Source organism: Anopheles coustani, chromosome 3, assembly GCF_943734705.1.
Source record: "Anopheles coustani chromosome 3, idAnoCousDA_361_x.2, whole genome shotgun sequence".
Lineage (NCBI taxonomy): Eukaryota > Metazoa > Arthropoda > Insecta > Diptera > Culicidae > Anopheles > Anopheles coustani.
Genome location: NC_071288.1, coordinates 56,447,078 through 56,467,027, shown reverse-complemented (window position 1 = coordinate 56,467,027; position 19,950 = coordinate 56,447,078). Strand labels below are relative to the sequence as shown.

Sequence of the window (19,950 nt, the reverse complement as noted above, 5' to 3'; positions counted from 1 at the left end):
CGATAAAAATCACTAACTCAAACGAGCCATTCCATCGTGCGACAAATGCCGCCTGATCCCCATTGCTCGCCCCACGCTCGCGGGCGTCCATTACGCGAAAGTGTGCTCAACTCGGAGCTCCTAGCCATGACGTGTGTCGCTGGTGAATGTGTGCGTTTCCCTTTGCTTCTAACGATTACGATAGGATCGGTTTATCAGTCAGCTCGTGTAGTTTTTTGCTTGTTTTTCCTGTCATGTTGGACCATGTTATCACTACTCATCGGAAAACGGGCCAGCCACTCGCGATTCGAGAGGTATGAAAATGATCTTTCCCGTGATCATTCAAACGCCATATTTGTTAGAAGGATCGTTAGAAACCACACAATTGCCTTAGAGTTAACGCTAGACTGAAATGTTTTCACTGTCGCTATTTGGAGTACAAGTGTTTCACTGTATGCTTCTTCAATTGAAAGTAACTTGAGCCACTTCAACTTCACAGAATCATTTACCGAGCGCCTCGCGTTAGCACAGTACTGCCATATTGCACATTTGATGAATGGAACGTGAAAAATCGCTCGAACCCTTTACAAATGACGTCGTGCGTTGGAAATAATATACGGCAAGGCACAAATGATACACGTCAAGTACACACCACTAACGAAAAATCGCACTGTTTACCGCGATCAGTACACGCACTAACAGTTCACACGGCGAAAGAGTAACACACACCGGGTCGGTGCAATGTATTCTTGAGCACTGAAAACGCCAAACCCTGCCGGAGAACGGACGAATGGAATAATGTGCTTAGTGTTTACGAACGCGCTATGCTTCTCGTTCACTCCAAACTACCAAGGCCTACGGTTCGGCCCGTCTATCTCTCGTGATCACTCTTTCGCTCTATCTGCTTCACTTGCTCTTCGCAGAACCATACACTTGCTATCTCTGCTCGGCCAGTCGTTTGGCTGTTGTTCCGTCTTCATCCGACCATTCGCAAGTGAAATCAATTGTGCCGAAGGGGATTCCCATTTGTGCTCTACACATATGTGTGGGCAGCGGGCACGATCGTACACATGCGTATGGTGTTCTCTTTTGCACTTCCGCGAAACAATCACAGTTGCACTCACTCTCAGAGAGAGAGAGAGTTGGCGCGATCACGCGTGAGCGCGTGAGTTACTCACGATCGCTGAGAACTCGATAAAAAAACATCGATTTTTTGCCGCGATCAACTATTTTAGTTGATCTCTTAAAATTTAGGACTTCAACAAAGCCCCATACTGTTCGAGGATCTAGAAAAACTGGTAAACACGGTCCTCTCTTCTATGGGCGTTGTAAGCGAACCTTCGTCTGCGCATTTGTATCGACCATCAACATCTTTCGATCGTTTCAAGTACGGACGGAAAAGCCAAGCCCTACCACGAAACGCACTCCTCCGTAGACGCTGCGGAACTGACTGCGCTGTTGGGAGTGTGTGCGGCTTGTAGCGAACGGAAGTGCTGATCCGATGGATGCCTTCGCTACCGAAAGGCTCGTCGCCGTGCGCGCGATGTTTAGCTTTCCTTTTCGTTCCCACCCGACCGTGATCGTCGGCAGGCGCTGGGAGGAAAAGCGAGATGGCACGGTACACCTGAACGCAGGCTACTTTTGGTTCGAACCAGCTGAACAGCATCGTAGCATGCCGGCAAGTCTGCAGAGAGTCAAGGGCGCGGAAGGAACGTACTCTTTTCTAGCTGTACGTACGCGAATGCAAGTACCGAGTAGGGCGAGTTCCGTTGCCTTGGCACAGGTAGTTCCGGTTCTTATCTTACCCTGTCATGAGGATAAGATTGCCCTTTTTTAACATAATAAAATACAAAACATTGGTCTTAACCTCAGGCAAGTGTTGGATATTGGCAATAATAACTATAGTTTGGTGGTTTTGCAGTTAAAATGATGTTTAATGAAAACCAGAAGACTGAAACGATAGAAACATTTGCTAAACGAATTCTCATTCTTATATCTCGAACATATAGTACATCCCCAACTCAAAATAGACGCTCACTTCGGCATAAACAATCATTTATCTCAATTCCCGCACGGGCGTACATCATTTCTAATCACGGTTTTGGCGAGAGAAGCTACAAACGTTGGAAGGGAATGTTTTAAACAATCGCTTACACGTGTTCTTGTGCCGGTGGATTGCGGCTCCCTCTTTTTCGCAGGGTACATTAGATCGCATCATTTTGGCGCTAGGCGAAGCCATGAATGAAACTGGCCAGAAAGGTTGCTGCAAAGCGAACGACGTAATGTCGAACTGCGTAGTATCTACTCTAGTACAATTGTACCGACCATCGTATGCCGTGTAATAGCAGCACAGCAGCAAAGAGGACAGACGTCGATAAAATAGACGATTGTACGGTTTGGCCGGAGCGGTAAATGAGGGAAAAATACGAAAAAGGTAGTTGCGGTGGCGAGCTGGCAGGCGCAGGCGAATGTGGAAGAAGCAGACTCTTTTCATGAGGCTGGAGCATAAAAGAAACCCAAACGAAAGACAAATCGGAAAACAATTTACCTTTTCCGAGCTGCAAGACGTTGCCGGTGGTGGAAGAAGCAGCAGCGATGGCAGCAGGAAAGAAGGTGCAACGTAGCTCGAAACAACCACGAGCATAATATACACGGGTTGCAAGCCAGCGGGCACAAGAAGAGGAAGAAATTCATTCATCGGACAGAGAGATCACCCGATCGGACGCGTTCGAGCGAGTGGGCCAAAGCAAGAGGACGGAAGGAAATCGCTTACCAGTGCGCCAAAGTGAGACCGTGCGGCCGGAAGCGAACGAGAAGGAACGAGACTTTCATTCATAAAACTAAACGAGCCCTATGCTGCCTCTGAACCGTTGTCACGGTACCCATTTCGATTCGTCCGTTGACGATCGGAATCCCTCTTACCGCACACGGTACGGGCCGTTTTCAGGTGGCTCGAGTGCGGTGGCGTTTTCACGATCGGTCCGAGGCTCGAGATGCTCTCTCTACCCCGACGTTCATTCACAAGTTTTGCTGTTTTGGTTGTTGACCATGCGAACACTTAAGTGAGGGGTAATAATTCGCTGTCCGGTGGTAAAATTTCCCCACCGTTAAATTCTTCGGTCGCGAGGTAGAAACACAAACAGCATCACTTCCAGAATTTGAAGGGTTTGCGATTTCAGGTTACAAGAATTCATTTTTTAATGGCAGATCAGTCAGTGACCTGTGCCTTCAACCTGCTTACCTAACGAGAACCCGGGATAAGCGTGAAAAAAAACGAATATACAAAGAGGAAAGAATCTGCAGTGAAGGGGTTTTCCGAAGCCCAAAATATTGGTAGATTTTTTTTACCCATTAGAAGTATCATTCACTAACCCCTTTCGGTATTTAATCCTGTTATTGATTGAGACTGGCCAGAAAGGTATCGAAGGTAGACAGGTCAGTGTAAACGATTTCTACCTTTTACTCACAAATAAGGACATGGCATGCGGAGAAAGGGCGAAGTAAAACTCACACAAAACATTTTCCACTGCAAAACAGCGTAGCGTCCCTAAATACCTTCAAATCCGCCACAACCTGCAGATCAAGCAAGGCTGTGTTCCCTACTCGGAACTCATTTCGAGGATTTGTGACAAATTACTGATCCTTTCTTCCGGATTCTCTATTATTTTCAAAGCATCCCGACCCTTGCAAAAAATAGCAAACCTGAAAGCAAAAGCAAAAGAAAAACCCCATTGGATTATTCCTCTCAGAGGAAGAGTCAAGAGGTTAATGAATTTCCAATCGTGGTTTCGTGCCTTTTCGCTCACACCTGTCGAAAATCTTTTCCTCTTCATCACCCCGGCCGGCTTCAACGGGCCAACAGGGGACGGACACTTTTGTTGCTCTTCTTTTAGACAACAAAGTCAACAATTTTAATCCTAATTTGCATTTTTTGCAGTCCCTCCATCATGTCCTATACGCAAGGATTTGCGACTCCGAACAACTGACACCGTCAATGGTGGTAAGCTATGAATGAGCTTCATTTTAGCAGCACAAGCGTCGTCACTTGGATCACGGGATAAAACACCTCAGCGAGACCTATTCACGCAGCCTGAAACATGGAAAAGGTTCAACAGGACCTCCGGCATTCGGGTTCGAGGAAAGGAAAGCAGCACTCTGGTGAGGGTCTTCTGTCGGATGCTGATCACCACCCGCTGGGCCACAGTGTGAACGGTGTGAATGTTTCCGGAAATAATTCGGCTTTGAAAGCCGAAATAAGCCGAGGACACACCCATACGACGGATCGGCCTGACAAGCGAGGTGTAAAAAACGGGGGTTAGAACACATACATTTTCAGTAAAATTATGCACGAAAGGATCTTGCTTTGTTCTCAGCCAATGAATTAAAAACTAAATGTTACATCTGGGCAAAGTGTAAGCAGTGGAAATGGCATTGAACAGTGATGGAAAAGGATGATAAACTGGCAATTCCTGTAGGCTCATTAGAATACTAAAGAATTTAAGTAACAAAATTGAATGACACTCTCAGGTTGAATTTCGCCAATGCTTTCCATACGATCGTTTCAAATAATGGATACACCTTACTCGTAGCGAAAACACCTGACATTAATGGGTAATGGGATCGTGAGAGTTTCGTCCGTGGCCATTCCTCAGTTTGGAAACAAGCGGCACAGAAAACACCCCTGTACAACCGAACTGCCGATGAAACGAAGATAGAACGACGAAAGGCAAAACACAAAGGCACGTAGATCGAATATCCATCTGGTCGGAGCAGCGTAGATCGTTCAATAAACCAATCGTTTATCCTCATCGACGCTTTCGGGATCCTTTTCTGCTCCGTGGAATGTCCTTGCCGGAGCGCTCGACCACCGCATCACTTCGGTACCTGCTCTTTGCGCTCTGCTTTCAAGCCAACTGCGCGGAGACCAAAGCGAAAGGCTACGTCCAAGGAAGAGCAAGGAAGTGAATGAGGAAGCGGAAGGTCAGGAGATGCACGAACGAAGGATACGCTTCGACGAGAACATCGAAAACTAAGAAGACGTGTTTACTCTCCCATGGCCACGGCGAGCCTTCGGTTACGTATGCTTGGAGTTTTTGTTCCGTTTTCCCTCGTCCTTCGGTTTCGACTGAACGGAAGTATAAAATTACACCGAAAATGGAAGAAACGAAAAGAAAAGAAGGAAAATCGCCAAAAAGCACAAACGATGGGAAATGAATAGTGGAATCCTTTTCGGGCCACCCGATCCAACCTGATCGGGCGACATGAAACGCGTTACACTCTAATCTTCCACTTTCCACAGGGTATCACTTGAAGAGTGTGTAATTGTACATTACCGACTATGATGCTGAATTCATTTAGGTACCATGGTCCTGGATGCGACGTTCGAACGATGATTTTTGCAGCAAACCTAGCCGCAGTCCGGTCCTTAGATCTCGCTTTCAGGATCTTGCTCCACTACCAACAAATCAACCATAGTAGACAACATGAGCGCGCTCGAGCAGATGTTTGTTTCTGCCACGATTTCGTTCGCTCAAGGATACAGGGATCACACGATCCAGGACAGATGAGAATTGTGAGAAAAAAGAAATGTACATACGAGGTGCGGATGTGTATGTGTGGTGTTTGTGCCTTGTATGTGTACGAAGGTATGTTTGGACACCACCAAACGTGTACATCGTACTGCCGCAAGCTTTAGCAGCGCGCGATAGCAGATCGTCTTCTGAGCGGTTTCGGCTGCGTTCGCTTTTCTGCCAGTGTCTTTCATCTTCAGGTTCTGCGCTTTCGTGCAGCAATTTTCCACCGTCGCTTAGCTTCCCACGGGCTTCGGAAAGATCGGTCGAGGGTGTGGAAGATCGTTAAACAGATGTGCGTTTTTGACTGCTGTTGCTGGTCAGCCTCGCTATGGTTGTTTACATTTGGAAAAGGGCATCCAGCATGGCCGGCTTACAGGAAGAGCACAAGCGTTGCGATCCAACATTAGATGTTGGATATTTCCCAAAGTTCTCCAAATTTACCGGTAAAGGTTGAAACTAGCGAATGCGATCTAGGGAACGTTTTATTTCCAAAAGTGAAACGCAAATTCCCCAAACATCCAGCAACACGCTTGAAAGTAAATGTTAATTTATTTCATATGAGCTTTATGCATTTGTTGCTATACGTAAAATCAATTACTCGCTCGATTTGCGATCTGAAGCCGTTCGAGCAATAACCCAGCAACTCAGAGCGAAACGCGACGGTTTGTGCCCCAAAACCTCACGCACCATCGCCGGGAAAGGGTCCCGGCAACTGCTGTGCTGCCATTGAATGAAAATACGCACGAGCATGTGTAGCAGGCGCGTATGTGGTCGTGTTTGAAAGTTGTCTTTCCGGTTGCACCAGGCCGCCCTTCTCCTTCGCCGTACGCGCGCCCAACACACAGCCGTGTGGACCGGCAAGCGAGTAGCGATGCTGCGACCCGGCGGCTCGGAGTCGTATCTTGCCGGACGGTTTTATGAATGAATTCGTCCCGTTTCGCTCACGCTGGTCGTATGCTGCGATGACGCCCTTTCGCTTCGGCTTTCGCAAACTTTGCCCCGACCGCAGAAGAGGTAGTGTAGAATAATAATGATAAAACAATAATAAACAGTGAAGAAGGAGTGTGGAAAGAAACGTTGTAGCGGCAGAAGCAGCAGCAGCAGCAAGCCGTTCTGCGCATTGCCAAGAGACTTCTTGCACCGTAATGACGAAGCCTGTTTGGCGTAGAGGAAAGAAATGGGCAGGAGGGTGGGCAATATGCTTTCGAGAAGATTATGTTCACTTAGGAGCGTGCGGCCAAGACTCGAGTATGACTGGCGCAAGGCTGCTCTTCTCCGATGTTGTGGTAAGTTGTGCTATTTTTTTTGTATTAAAACAGGTTTTTATTTTTGCCTTCTGGCGATTGCGCCAACGGTCTACGGGCAAGGAAGTTGTATAAAATTTATTCCAAAACTAGGATTAAGTAAAAAAATTGAGATAATTTAAATAAAGTTCACTTTTCCAATAGTTTATATAATTTAAGAAAATTTAAATAGCTAATAATGTTACTGATTGTGTTCATTAACTGTAAGATAAGGTTCGACCAACTAAATAGCCTCTAAAAACAATTTCATTCATAAAATCCCCAAAAGATAGGGGAAACGGTGCTAACATTATATCTTCGCGGGAAAGAAGAACAAATAGAAGGGGAAGTAAACCCTATGGCATCAGTTTGTCTGGCGTTGCTGTGGTACTGTCCGGGTTCTTGGGGCTGCACATCGTTGTGGATGCGGCAGAGTCTGCTCCAACTTCTGTACCGACGCGGTAGTTATTTTCGGAGAAATTACGCAACTCATGAATTTTATCACATATTCGATCCCGGGCTGGTGATTCCGGTTGGAGTCGTCGATGGGGTTTTCGGAGGTGGTTTCCATGCGTGTGATGCCGAGCGGGTGACGTGAATTTTGGGGGCACCTTACTTATGCTGCAGGGTACGGTGAAAAATTAGCATTGTACAGGAGGCCAAGACCAGCACTGATCTGAAGGACTATTTTTAACAAACATATTTTTAGCATTGCCCGGATATAAACGCACATAACATATGATGTCATACGCACACACACTAAGTAGGGGCCTCTTGCACCTCGCGTGCGGATAGAGAACCTCTAGTGGGGCTTGTCTAGAAGCATTGCGTACACCGTAACGATGTCGCGTTTTCCTGACTGGCGTACACACCAACTTCACTGAATATGAATGAAAAAGATCCGAGCCGCGTGGACGCGGTGGACAGCAGTCTTTTACGGTACCTTTCCGGTGCTTACTCCCTTTCCCAAGACCACGATTTGTGGTTCACGAAAATGTGACCTTCGTATTTTATGTTCCACCGAGATAGGCTTCTGCAGAAAGGCAGAAAGATCGCTTGGCACCAACTGGAGCCGGGTGACAGTGAAAGCCGATTTCCGGCTGTTTTAGATAGTGTCTTCATCGCGGCGGAGTAAAGATGATACCCGGGAGTTCGACAGGCCGGATGAAGTGACTAGTGAAGAGATGCTACGATAAACGTTCTACTATACCGTTTTGGGCTTCCTTCGGTGGATCAAGTTCACACTCTTCATGTGTGACTTGGTTTGTCAGCTTGAATGTCATTCCCGCGATAGCTTAAAATTGGATATGAGGGATCATGAAGTGTTAAAGCATTTAAACCGTAGGGTTTATCTATCAGTTACTTCCTGTGTTCAGTAAAATAGAAAACGAGGTAACAAATTATAGCCTAAGACTTGTATAGTTGTGCCTTTCAAAGACAACTTGTCTTAAGAAGAACGTTTGCCGGAATCTTCAACATGATTAATACAAAATCATGGACCAATATTTGTTTGCGTTCCTCGAATATTAGTTTTCGAAATTAAACTTTCATTTGCCACAAATCTGTGAAAAACGTGCAGTTTCCTTTTCTGGCACTGATAAAGATAAATGTTACGTGACTTCAATCACGAAGCAAATAACGACGCATATCTAAAGATTTTGCTTTGGTACCGGCGAAGTACAGCATACTTCCACGTTCCGCTATCGTTCCTAAATAAACTATTTTCCATTTGCAGGCGGAAATGTGGTACAGTTTTCACGAAGATATCTTGTGCGATGGTTTTGTTTGGTTTGCCAATCTGTGCAAACTATTTTCTATTCCCAATCGAAAGTGTGTTACAATTTCCTACCGTGTGTGCGGATTTTGGTGTTGCTTTTGTTTTCTTGTGCAATTCCGTCTCGCACACTCACAGCTTCTTGGTGGTCAAACACGGGTAGATAGACGTGCACAGGAAGCAGTGGGCGAGTCAGGACTGCACAAGACGCAGCAGAGATCAAAGCGTAAGTTGTATGGATGATCGGCGATCGGAGCATAATATTGAACAATCAAATACTGCGCACAGGAGCGGCCCCAAGAAACATCTGTACGGTTTGGCGCTTCAATGGTTGCAGACAGATTTTCCTGGACTGTTTGGTTGAGTTTTTTCAGGCATAGATATACTAACCTCCCATGCTGTACTCCACCAGCGCGGATGGCGACTTAAAAGGCCGCCATCTGTGTTTGAGGAACACGATCGTTCGTTGGTTTGTCAAACATTCCCTCAACGTCGTGTTTCCCCTGGTGGTTTTGTTTTGGCCCGGTCGGAAAGTTGGGCGTTGCGTTGCGTTCGCGATTCGATTGTTATTTATTTTACCACCTCATTACAGAAAGAATGGAGGTGTTCGGTTCAATGCGTCCGCCGGCACGTCGAAGAAGTCACGGGACAGTTTCTTTGATCTTTCTTCGCGGGACTCCGAATTCTGGCGTGCCGGCGGTGAAGACTGGCAACAAAGCGGAAGCACCGTGGCGGCATGCTTCAGACCACGGCCCAGCGGGAGTCCCACCCTAAGCTGCAAGGGCCAACGACGCTGGAAAACACGACAAGGTGCCGAATTTTACGGCACTTAATTGAGTGGTAAATGGAGACGATAATAACAGTAACAGTAAACGATAAATTTACTTCATCAGCGACGGATTTAGTCGGGGGAATCGGACCGCGGCGTTGTTATCGTAAGCGATGGTTCAACTTAAGTGTTTGGTTATTGGTTTCACAGCGGGATCGGGTGTCGATGGATTAGGCCAATGGAGCAACATAAACGAGCCCGTGGCCGTATGGAGAATTCAGAATTGCGCACGTTTTCCGCGGCTGCAAAACTTACCTGGAAAGAAATGTAAGAAAAGAAAAGTGTGGTTAATTACGAGACAAATAAAATCAAAGGGCAGGACAATAAGTGTGAGACTTTAAATAATGACATTCATGCCATATATTGTGTGAGTCTCTTAAAGTGTAATAAAAACGTAAGACAGTGATTTTAGGAAGCATAAATATGGCTTTCATTCGAAATACAAAGTAATCCGCGATTTTTTAATTTTCAAATTCTCTAGCATAAAGATGATCCAGTAGCTGCAACATGGTGGAAATATAGTAGCGGATTACAAATTATCCTAATCTTAATCGTAGTGGAAACGTTGGATGCATGTACTCTAATGCTCAATTTGTAACACAACAAACAGATCATGGGGATGTTTTTGTCTTTTTTTTCGGTAAACGTGTAGATGGGAAGGCGCTTTGCTTTGACCCATTTCACCCAAGAGTACTTCCCTTCATTTCCGAGTGCCATTACACCCGCAGGCTCGATTGCCTGGAGTGCTGTCGCAAAGTAGGAAACACCTTTCATCCTCGGGGTACGCGAAAAGCCAAACCGGACACGATTAATTATGAGTTGTGTTCTAGATTTTCGAGACCCCCTACTTCCCTCGCTTATGCCAGCCCCTACCCGAATATCGTCCCGGGAACGCGATTGGGTCATCCATTCTAAATTGCACTAATAACTTACATTCGCAACAACCCGCGGCATCCCTGGTCTTTCCGCCTAGGACCCCTAGGTACCTCGACTTCTTGCACGCCAAGCGGACGGTGAGCAAGAGAGAAGTCGCGAAAGAGAGTCAGCCAGGAGGCAAAGATATCCCCTGCTCGAGGCTGAAACGGATGGGAAAGTTCTTCGGCGAACGGCGAGCTCAGACAGGTTGTCAAGCGTGCCAAAGAGACCAACGGGAATCGGGCAAATCTCTTGCTTCTGCCGCGGCACTATCTTTCCGACTGGACTGGTGGTGGTCTGGCGCATAAGGTTCATGAAAAAGGGTCGCTAAATTTAGTCGCCGTCCCGTGTGTATGCCATCCACCTGACGGACTAGAGGTCTCCCGATGACTAGGGCTGGCCTTACGGGGCGATGCGAGCTGATCCCGACTTCGTTCTCCTAAATCGCTCCCTGCCTAACACATCCCAATCCACTCTCACATGCACTCCAGGCGTGGCCACACACCGGAGGAAGAACCGACCGGACATTCCTCTTCCGCGTTTTAATTAAACGTATCTCCGCCGCGGAAACTGCGTGTGCGCGCGCGCTCTCGCTTCCTCTCCCTTTCCTTCCTGGCCCGTCATCCGATCCGGTGTGACCGTAATGGTGGGGAATACTGGTTAAATTTAATTAAAAATTTTCATCACCATCACATCCCCGTGCGCGATCACGCAAATACACGCACCCGTCGCGAGTCGATGCCGCATTCGAACGGTTCGGCGTCACATTTTTAACAAATCAACGAGAAACGGAAGATATTTTTCGACACGTTGACGATTGGATTAAGTCAATGCGGTAAAAATGCGGTTTGCTCCGTTTGGTCGTCCGAGGGATAAACATTGGAAAACGACGATTTTACACATTTATTTACATGTAGTGTACCGCCAAAAGAATAGCGTATCCCCGCCCCGAGCCATTCTTTACCCTGCAGTACTCAAAGGGTTCGCCTCTAGTTGGAGCGAAAAGTTATTCGAAGGAATGTTGCAACCGAAGCGGAAGTGAAGTGCCGACCAATGTACTACGCCGGTGGTAGAAATGTGCTGCGTGTGGTGAGAGAAGATTTAGAAAGAGGAAATGCGTTGGTTGATCTCATTTGAGCATAGAAAACATGTTGTTTGTTTGATCGCGCAATTCAATGGTGGCGGTATGTTTTGAAGAAGCTAGTGGGAGGTTTTTCCCAATCATTCTGATCCGGTCGTATCCTGCCTCGGGAACCACCATCGTCCTCCCCTCTCCGCTCCCTTGATACTGTTGTTGCTTTTCCTGCCCCGTGGAATGGACGTTGGGGAGTTGAACCCATCTCCTTATTCGTCAGCCTGTCGTCGATGGAATTGAGCACGTTGTCTAATTAAAAACTGAAACCAGGTAATGAGCATGTTTTGCGGCATGTTCTGGCCAGTTTTGACGCGTATCGTTATTTCACGTTGTACTACTATTCCTTGCTCCCTCTCTCTCCCCCCCCCCCCCCACCCTCCGTCTGCCTCATTTCGTGCTGGCGTTAGCTTTGACGCGATTGACTGAGATGCTGCTGGCTCGTCAGGCGGAAGCTGACGGTACTGCTTCCGGATTTATTCTTCTAATTACCTTTTCACGTTCCGAGTGCTTGCTCGGCCTATCCCACCGTTGTTGTTGGTTTGTGCTATCATCGGGCGGCGGTATGGCGGGGTTTTGCACTCCGTATCGGTAAAAGACGATGTACCACAACGAACCAAATAGAACGATAGCCTCGAATTAGGCCCGTAATCAAAAGCTGATGAGATCGAGGCGTGTGTTCGATTGATGTTTCGATTTTCTTTCACCACCAATATTGAATTCGTTTCCACTCGGTTCCTGTACCAGTGAATTGTGTCACGGGGTTAATTAAAAATGGAAAATGATGTTCACTAGTCTCAATGTAGCCCTGAAGCAAATGATTCGAAAAGTTTAATTCGGAACATTTTCATTCTGCGCAGAGACAGATACCTGATAAATTATGTAAAGATAAACATAAAGAAACATCCACGAGCATTCACGGGGCAAAGCACGGGGACATGCAATTTTAGCCCTGAACCTACAAATTAGCGATTGATTTACGGTAAATATAAGGTTACCAAGGATTCATCTCGTTTCATGCTACAGCGTGTGAACATTTATCTAATGAAAGCTGTGTGTAGATGTTACCAACGCCAAACGATCGATTTGGCAGACATAAAAATCACTTCCATGACACAACGGCGGGTTGGCACAAGAGAGACCAACCACAACGCTGTGTCAATGCGCGGAAAACCCGATGGAAGGAACAGAACAAATGGAGCAGGAGTAAAAATAAAACGTTACAACATATACCAGAGGGCACCCCACACGGCACAACCAGTGTGGAGACACAGGCTTCGCTTTTGGCAATTTTTGAATCTTGGTTTTTCCAAGTCTTCTGTACGGCCATCATTGTTGTCGTCGCTGTCGTGGTGGACTCCGTTGATCGAAAACCATAAATAAACGCAAAGAAACAGAAACATAGATAAGCGGATGAAGTTTCGGATGAGGCATTTGGGGGGTTTGAGGGCTAGTATGGGGCCGAAACGCGGTGAATGGGGCGAGCGCCGCAAGATTGGAGTGCGTGCATGTGTGTGTTGCTGAAACTCGGGAAGGCGAACGAGAAGAAATCTCGGCCGTGGGAACAAAGCTGCCTTGCTGGAACGTCCCCTGGCTCCGGCTACTCCTGGGTCGATTTTAACCTTCATCTGGGAGTTACCTGGTCCGATGCCCGCTCCGGACTTAAATCATCATGATCGTCGATGCCACTGTGCTTACGGTGAGCCCGTATCGTCGTTATCATCATCAACACGATCATGATCGTTATAGCTATTAGCATCATTGTAGTCTGTACAACAAGTTTGACGAAGTTCTGACATTAAGGCAGTCCTATGTCGTGGTTGAAGGCAATTCTTTATAAACATGCGCATTTCATGACATTAAGCAGACTGTGGTCTTCAGTGGCATCGATTACCACTTAACCTGTACCCAAGGTAGGAGCAGTAGCTCTAGCAATTTTCGAAGTACTGTTTTAAACAGAGTTTCATATTCCACGGTTAACAACACGAAGCCCTATTTTATAATTAATCACCTTTTTCCTAGGTTCACACATGTAATATCACAATCCTTGGACTATAGCGTAATATTGTCGTTAAGCTTATTTTAATCGGCATCTGTTCAACAGCAGTTGTTTATGATTGTCCTTGCTGAATGCGACAGAATATTGAGAAGTACATGCGTACGCCAGCACGAACAGTGAATGAAATGTTCGGTTGTGTTCTCCCAACCATGGTTTAGGATCCGTCGGCAAATGGGACCGAGCAGTTCAGAAATGAAATTAGGCGTTTCGGTAGAGTAAAAACAAAACAGTATCCTGTCGTTACAAATGATCCACGAATTTTAGATACACAAAGGGGTTTCTCTTGTTTATCCTGTTTAGAATAGGAATAAGGATTTGTCGCCGAAATAAAAACCAATGTTGAACGAACGATTTAATATGAAGAGAAAAACGGTCTTGGTAAACAAACATCGCTGGCACACGCTAATTTAAAGCCGTGAGAATAAGAAAGATAAACGTAACAGCATCCTCCACAACGCACGTCAACGGAGGCTAGGTAATTGGAAACAAGTTTTTGCTCTTTGCACCTTCACCCAGCACGCCACACTTAATGCCGCTTGTTCCGTTTCGATTGTTTTCGTCTTCCTTTGGGTTGAGGAAAAGTTGTTCAAAATTGACATCGTTTGCTTTTGGGCCCCATGGGAAGCGTGGTTTCCACTTCTACTTATGAGCACAGAAGATCAAAGCAATAACCAAATCAATAAAAGAAGTCAAACAGTAGCTGGCGAAATGAGATGAGGGAAAGATACAAAGTCGCTATGGAAAAAACGGAATGAATGGGAAAAAAGGCGAATGAAAAATTGGGCGATTAACCGGGCCGGAATGAACGCACCGATACCAGCATCGAATCACTCGGAAATAAGCCATAAATATTATGATAATCGAATTAATTCCCGATAAAAATTGCCTTGCGTTTTGGGGATCAGTAGTTTGGGGCTTTCCTTTTCTCCAGTCGGGCAGTGTGTTCTGACAAAAACAACCGTTTACATCGTATGATTTGGGCCAGGGTTGAATTGGTATGGCTTGAATCTTAAAACTAAAATCTACAAAGGAAACGCAAGAACCGGAAACGATGTAACATGCGACCCAGACTGAATGAAAGTTTGCAATATTAAAGTGGCTAAAAGGGAAACAAAAGTTATAAATGGAAAAAACAAACAAAACTTAAAAAACGGGTCCTGCAAAATTTTCCCACTTCAGCAGCAGAAATGACAACCGATTCCGGATAGAAAACAAATGCATTCGAAAAAACTAGAATAAAGTTTTCAAATCGCATTGTGACATTAATTAATCAATAAGTTTCAAAGCAACAAATACGAAAAAATAGAGGATTAACGGTAAGAACATAGTATGAAATAATCGAATTCAATTTCTTAAATGAGTAAAGTATATCTAGAGGAAGTGAGTGGATCATAATATGAATTAACTTGAGACGTACAGTTTGAACGAAAATCAGTTTCGTTTATTCCATTCCCTTGTTTTTCTTTCCCTACTATAACATACCTTTTACCTTTCGATATAATCACTTATTGAAACGGAATCATTTCAAACCAAGATTAAATAAATACATCGAAAGTTTGAACAAATTCAAAAGTTTTCATTTTACTGTATATGTAAGCAAATAAATTGTTGTATATAATCCATACACTTTGCTTAAACCGCGTTTGCTGTTTTCAGTATACAGTTAAAGTTGTGAGCAGTGTAAGTGCAATGCGTGTCCTTGTTATTTCATTTTATTTTTCATTTTTAGTAGGAGCTTGAAATTGGGAATGCGACTTCTTCCGTTGAATGGATTTGAGAATTTGATCAACCGAACTTTTATCAAAACCCCAAACCGTGACAAGTGGACATTAATCTTCCGTTAACGGACATTAGCTGGAGTTTTTTTTTCACAATCACTTACCATCGACGGTTGGTGTCGCGATGCACTCTCACGTTCGGTGTGCGTATTAAACGGCTTGATTAACACCTCCCTTTTCCGTTGCGGCTTCGGGAGGAGCAAGGCTAAAAAATAGCCAATAAAACCTGCCGGGCGAAAAACAAGCTGGCAAGACCGGAGTTCAGGAGTTGCTCTTGCATAGGATCGTGGCAAACCAATGTTCATGCGAGCCGTCGCATGTTGCGGGAAAAGAAATAATTGCATTTTTATCGCGCCTCTTATTGAATACTGATCAAACCTCCTCAAGCGTCCCGCTGGGTGGTGGTGGTGTGCTCGCGTTCTGTTAAGTGTGACCGTAGAAGAGTATATATTGAATTACCCTGCCAATGCACCAATGCATCGGACGGTGGAACCTTGAAGATTGAAGAACGTTGCACAGGTGTCTATTTATAAACGTAAAGATGCTTGCTAGGACACCGTCGCTTTTATTGAGACTCGTTGTTTCCCACCCTGGGTTTACCTGGAACCTCGCATCAGCTGTGGCATCGTCACAGGCGTTTGCGAAAAGAGGCAACGAAATGGAAATTTTGCATGCATCCGATGCATAGACGAAAGGGAATGACGACGGAGTGATGCGTGGTAGGGACGCGTAATGCGCCATGAGAAGTTGACAAGTTATGCGCCGTCAGAGCAACTGCGGCAAGAGAGGAGAAAAATGCTATCCATGCTGCGCCATTGCGCGGCGGGACGCGTCTCCATCGGGGACGGTGGTGATGATGGCGGTCCTATTCTGATTACTAATTTCCGGTGCCACTGCGTATGTGCATCACCAGCAGCATCAGCAGCATCAGCATCATCATGATCGTCCACGCTGTAGTCATGGCCTGCATGAACGTTTGGGCAGGAGAAGCATTGCGTTTGATCTACTTTCTCTGGCGTTTTTACGGCCTCGTGACTACGGTGGTGGCCGGCAGTATGAAGCACTTCACGTGTCCAGCATGTATTACAGTACAATTTTATGCTATCGCTGATATCACGGCATCGTTGCCCTCTCAGTATCTTTTCTGATCATTGTTCTCGCCATGGCAGGTTTTAAAAGTAAAGTGATGCTGGAAGTATCCAGGTTAATTGTATTATGCCATCCATCCATCCATAATTCTGTCTTTTGCTAGTGAAATGCAATTCTGAGCTAGTAGACCATAAGATGGAAAGAAATAATGCTTGAGCAATTAAAACGCGAAGTGTAAAAAGGTAACATTTTTTCTTCCGCAATTGTTATTGAATATTGGAAACAGAGTGCAAATGTCGCTTCAGTACATAGTTTAAAGTATTACTTCTGACCTCATACTTTAGCTTACTATAAGAATTCCCCAGAGTCATCTATATTTTGATCAACACGAATGTTTATACGATCAACAGCGTACTTTCACGCGGGTTATTTTAATCCATCGTCAAGCAGTTCTTTAGATTTAACATAGTGTCATAGCGACTTCCAACCTTCAAACCATTCGAAACCGTTTCTTTTGTCGTCAACCAGTCTGAACAAGTCACGCTGGAGTTGGGCGCGTGAAAAATGATTTGACTGCTGATCAAAGCACGCATACATCAGCAGCCTTAGCTCATGAAACATGAAAAAGAAGCATGATGATCTGATGGAGCGCATTAAAGCACCATGCGTCTCCTTGTTTGCTAAGAGAAACTCATTCCCTCTGCCGAAAACAGCAAAGATTCTGCTTGTATTACTGAAAAAAAAAATCTACAGAATTTTGGGCAGGCCTTTGCTAGCTCCCATTTCCACCAGTTTCTCACCCTCAAAATGTGCCTTCATTTCGGATGGTTCATTTTTCTCTCTCTCTTAACAAACAAGACGAAAAATCACAGCGTACATCGACAGAAAGTAAATAAACAAATGAAAATAATTATCATCCGAAAGCAGGCACATCTGCTATCTGTTTAATATTTTCGGTGGTGTTTTTTTTCCCTTCTTCAGACAAGATGCCTGTTGCATCAACACACGACCACGAGGAAAAGTTTAAGCACGAACGCGGAGAAAACCCTTGTACTCGCAGCGCATTTCACTCCCACTCGCGCCATCCTGTCTATTGGGGTTGTAGAAGATCTTGTCTCGATCGTGCGGTACGGGTGGATTGAGTCACAACTCAAAACATTGCCTGTTGTGCCCGACATTCTGGCGGGTAAGAGTGAAAGCTGAGGCACGCACGATACGGTTGGAGGTAGTTACAAGAAGAAAGTAATCAAAAGAACCAACAGCATCGTTGCTGTCGATCCCCAGAGCAAGCAGGTCGTACGGTGGGTTAAAAATGTTGACTTTGTTTACGCCTTGATAGAATTTGCCAGACAGCTTGGTGTGTCTTCGCCCGTCTTCGTATCAAAGTGCCACAGAAATAGTTTTCTTCAGGAACGTGCAGTGCCGTTCGGGGCAGAACAGCGATCGGTGAAACACTCAGTGCTCTTAAAGGATACCAACTTCCGGAGTGTACATCCAACCGAAGCCCCACGCATGAGCTAGCCAATTTCTGTATGTACTTCTTTTGACCACAATTTAAAGCCAAGAAAATTGCACCGAAGCAAACGATGATCGAACCCGTAGGTTGGAGGCGAGGGGCCATGGAGCTAGAAGGAACCATTTCGAATTTATGTTCGATCCGGCACTTGGAGGCTAATTGGCAGAACGATCTTCTCGTTCATTAGCGATTATGCGGCCGCCTCCGCGTTTCGACAGTTACGCAAAGATCTGCTGGCCGATCTCCACGTGGAAGAACGAGAGCCGGCGCTCGAAAGGGAGGCAGGAGTTGAGGATTCCTTTTCGTTCCGTTCCGTGAGCCATCATCCCCGGGATTCGTTTCCATCCCGCTCCGAACCACGGGCGCACGCAAGACGCACTCGCCTGTTGATTGCTGCCGTGGCTCTGTCTCTGGCCCGATTCCCCAGAGCCCGAAAAGCTTACTTGCAGCTTCTTTCGCATACTCGTAACGCTCGTTCTGGGGCTCTCATCTTTGGTCAAATTAATGAAAATTGAAAATAATAAAAACATAATGACTTATCTCCGGTTCAAGCCCTGCGGTTCGGTCGGGTTTGGGGGCATGTTTGCGTACGTTTTTCTCCTGGGGCTCGGTTCACGGGGCTTTTGCCGTTTTTTCCCTGCCCGCCTTGTTCTTTCGGTCATCTTCGTCTTCCAGCCGCTGCCCTAAAGGCCTTCGACTTCCGTTTTACGTTTCCCTCCTCGCTTCAAATGGCCCAGCTCAGTCGGGCTCGGTGCGGACAACTGCCCTTTACACCATTCTTCGGGGGCTTCTCGTTTGCCCTCCTAGATTGACTGCTTAACGTGCGCAACCGCGGCCAGTAAGCGGTTAAGTGCGCGTGCGTTCGCTGCGCTCGAGAAAGAAAAGTACCCTTAATCGCTTCTGTTTTTCGGTGCTTGCAAATGGCAAAATTGTACACCAAACAGGTAAGAACAGTTAAGCATGCTCGCCTGATCGCGAAGTGTTACTCAATGGCCGCAGGGTTTTTTGAAAATTTGAAGCGAGAAGTGGCAGAAAAGAATTAAATATTAAAGATGAATGTATTAAGATTTTAAAAACGGGTTTTGGCTCTAGCAAAAACGACCTCTTTGTGAGTTGAAACATATTGCAGGTTTACACTTACCCTTCACGGTACGCGATGTTTGAATAGAATTAAAATTTATACGTTACAAAAATTGTACAGTCTGAAATCATGTTACTTCACACTACCTGTTTCTACTATGCTGTTAAGCTTGTGAACTTGTCAAATAAATAATAAAGTCTTCATTAAACTTGAATTATGTTCAATTTTAATTTAAATTTACAAGCCATTTGAACAAACGATGAAATTACTCTTACTCTGTGACTTATTGAATTTGTTTTTGTGAGGATACTGTTTTAAAGCGGCTATATGATTTCAATAAACAGCGTGTTCGATGTTTATTTCAAAATGTTTACAATCCATTGGACATTTCTATAAATTTGAAATATTGTTCAGCTAGTTGACATAGACGAAGCGTCAACAACGTGTATGGGCATGAGGCCCAACCACGTGTGTCCACAACAGCCGAGCGGTTACACCGGTTAGAAAATAGGCCCACGAGCTCCCTGAAGGACGACGTAGGTTCGAATCCCAACCGAGACCGGTCCGAGAGGACTGACTATCCATGTTCATATAGGGAAAAGGTCTAGTAACCCCTTAACGGGCAAGCATGACCAAGACGGTCGTTACGCCGAAGAGAAGAAGAGGAAGAATGTGTTTCATCAATCCATGTGTGGAATATTTCGTTTGATGTAATCGTAATTTTGGCAAAGATATCATTTCTTTTGAAAAAATCTGGTAGGTAAATTCATGTCATAATTCCTCCTTTTCCAATCCTTAGGACTGTGAGTAAATAATGTAATTCAAACTAAATATTATAATATGTAACCTATCAAATTCAGACAGTCAAAATCATTTGAATGATTTAGTTTAACCGGTATTTGAAGAAATCCAGGAATGCAAGTGTGCTTAAAAATAGTTTAT

General features: G+C 45.3%; 2 protein-coding genes across 2 annotated transcripts in view; one reads left to right on the top strand and one right to left on the bottom strand.

The window, feature by feature from the left end:
- LOC131260503 (ETS-like protein pointed) overlaps positions 1-19,950 on the bottom strand; it is a 91,116-nt gene that overhangs the window by 44,665 nt on the left and 26,501 nt on the right. The window lies entirely within an intron of this gene.
- Positions 10,256-19,950, top strand: part of LOC131260701 (DNA polymerase epsilon subunit 2) — a 65,801-nt gene continuing 56,106 nt past the window's right edge. The window contains exon 1 of the mRNA XM_058262500.1: positions 10,256-10,259. The gene's annotated coding sequence lies outside the window, so the exon portion shown is untranslated. The remainder of the gene's footprint in view (positions 10,260-19,950) is intronic.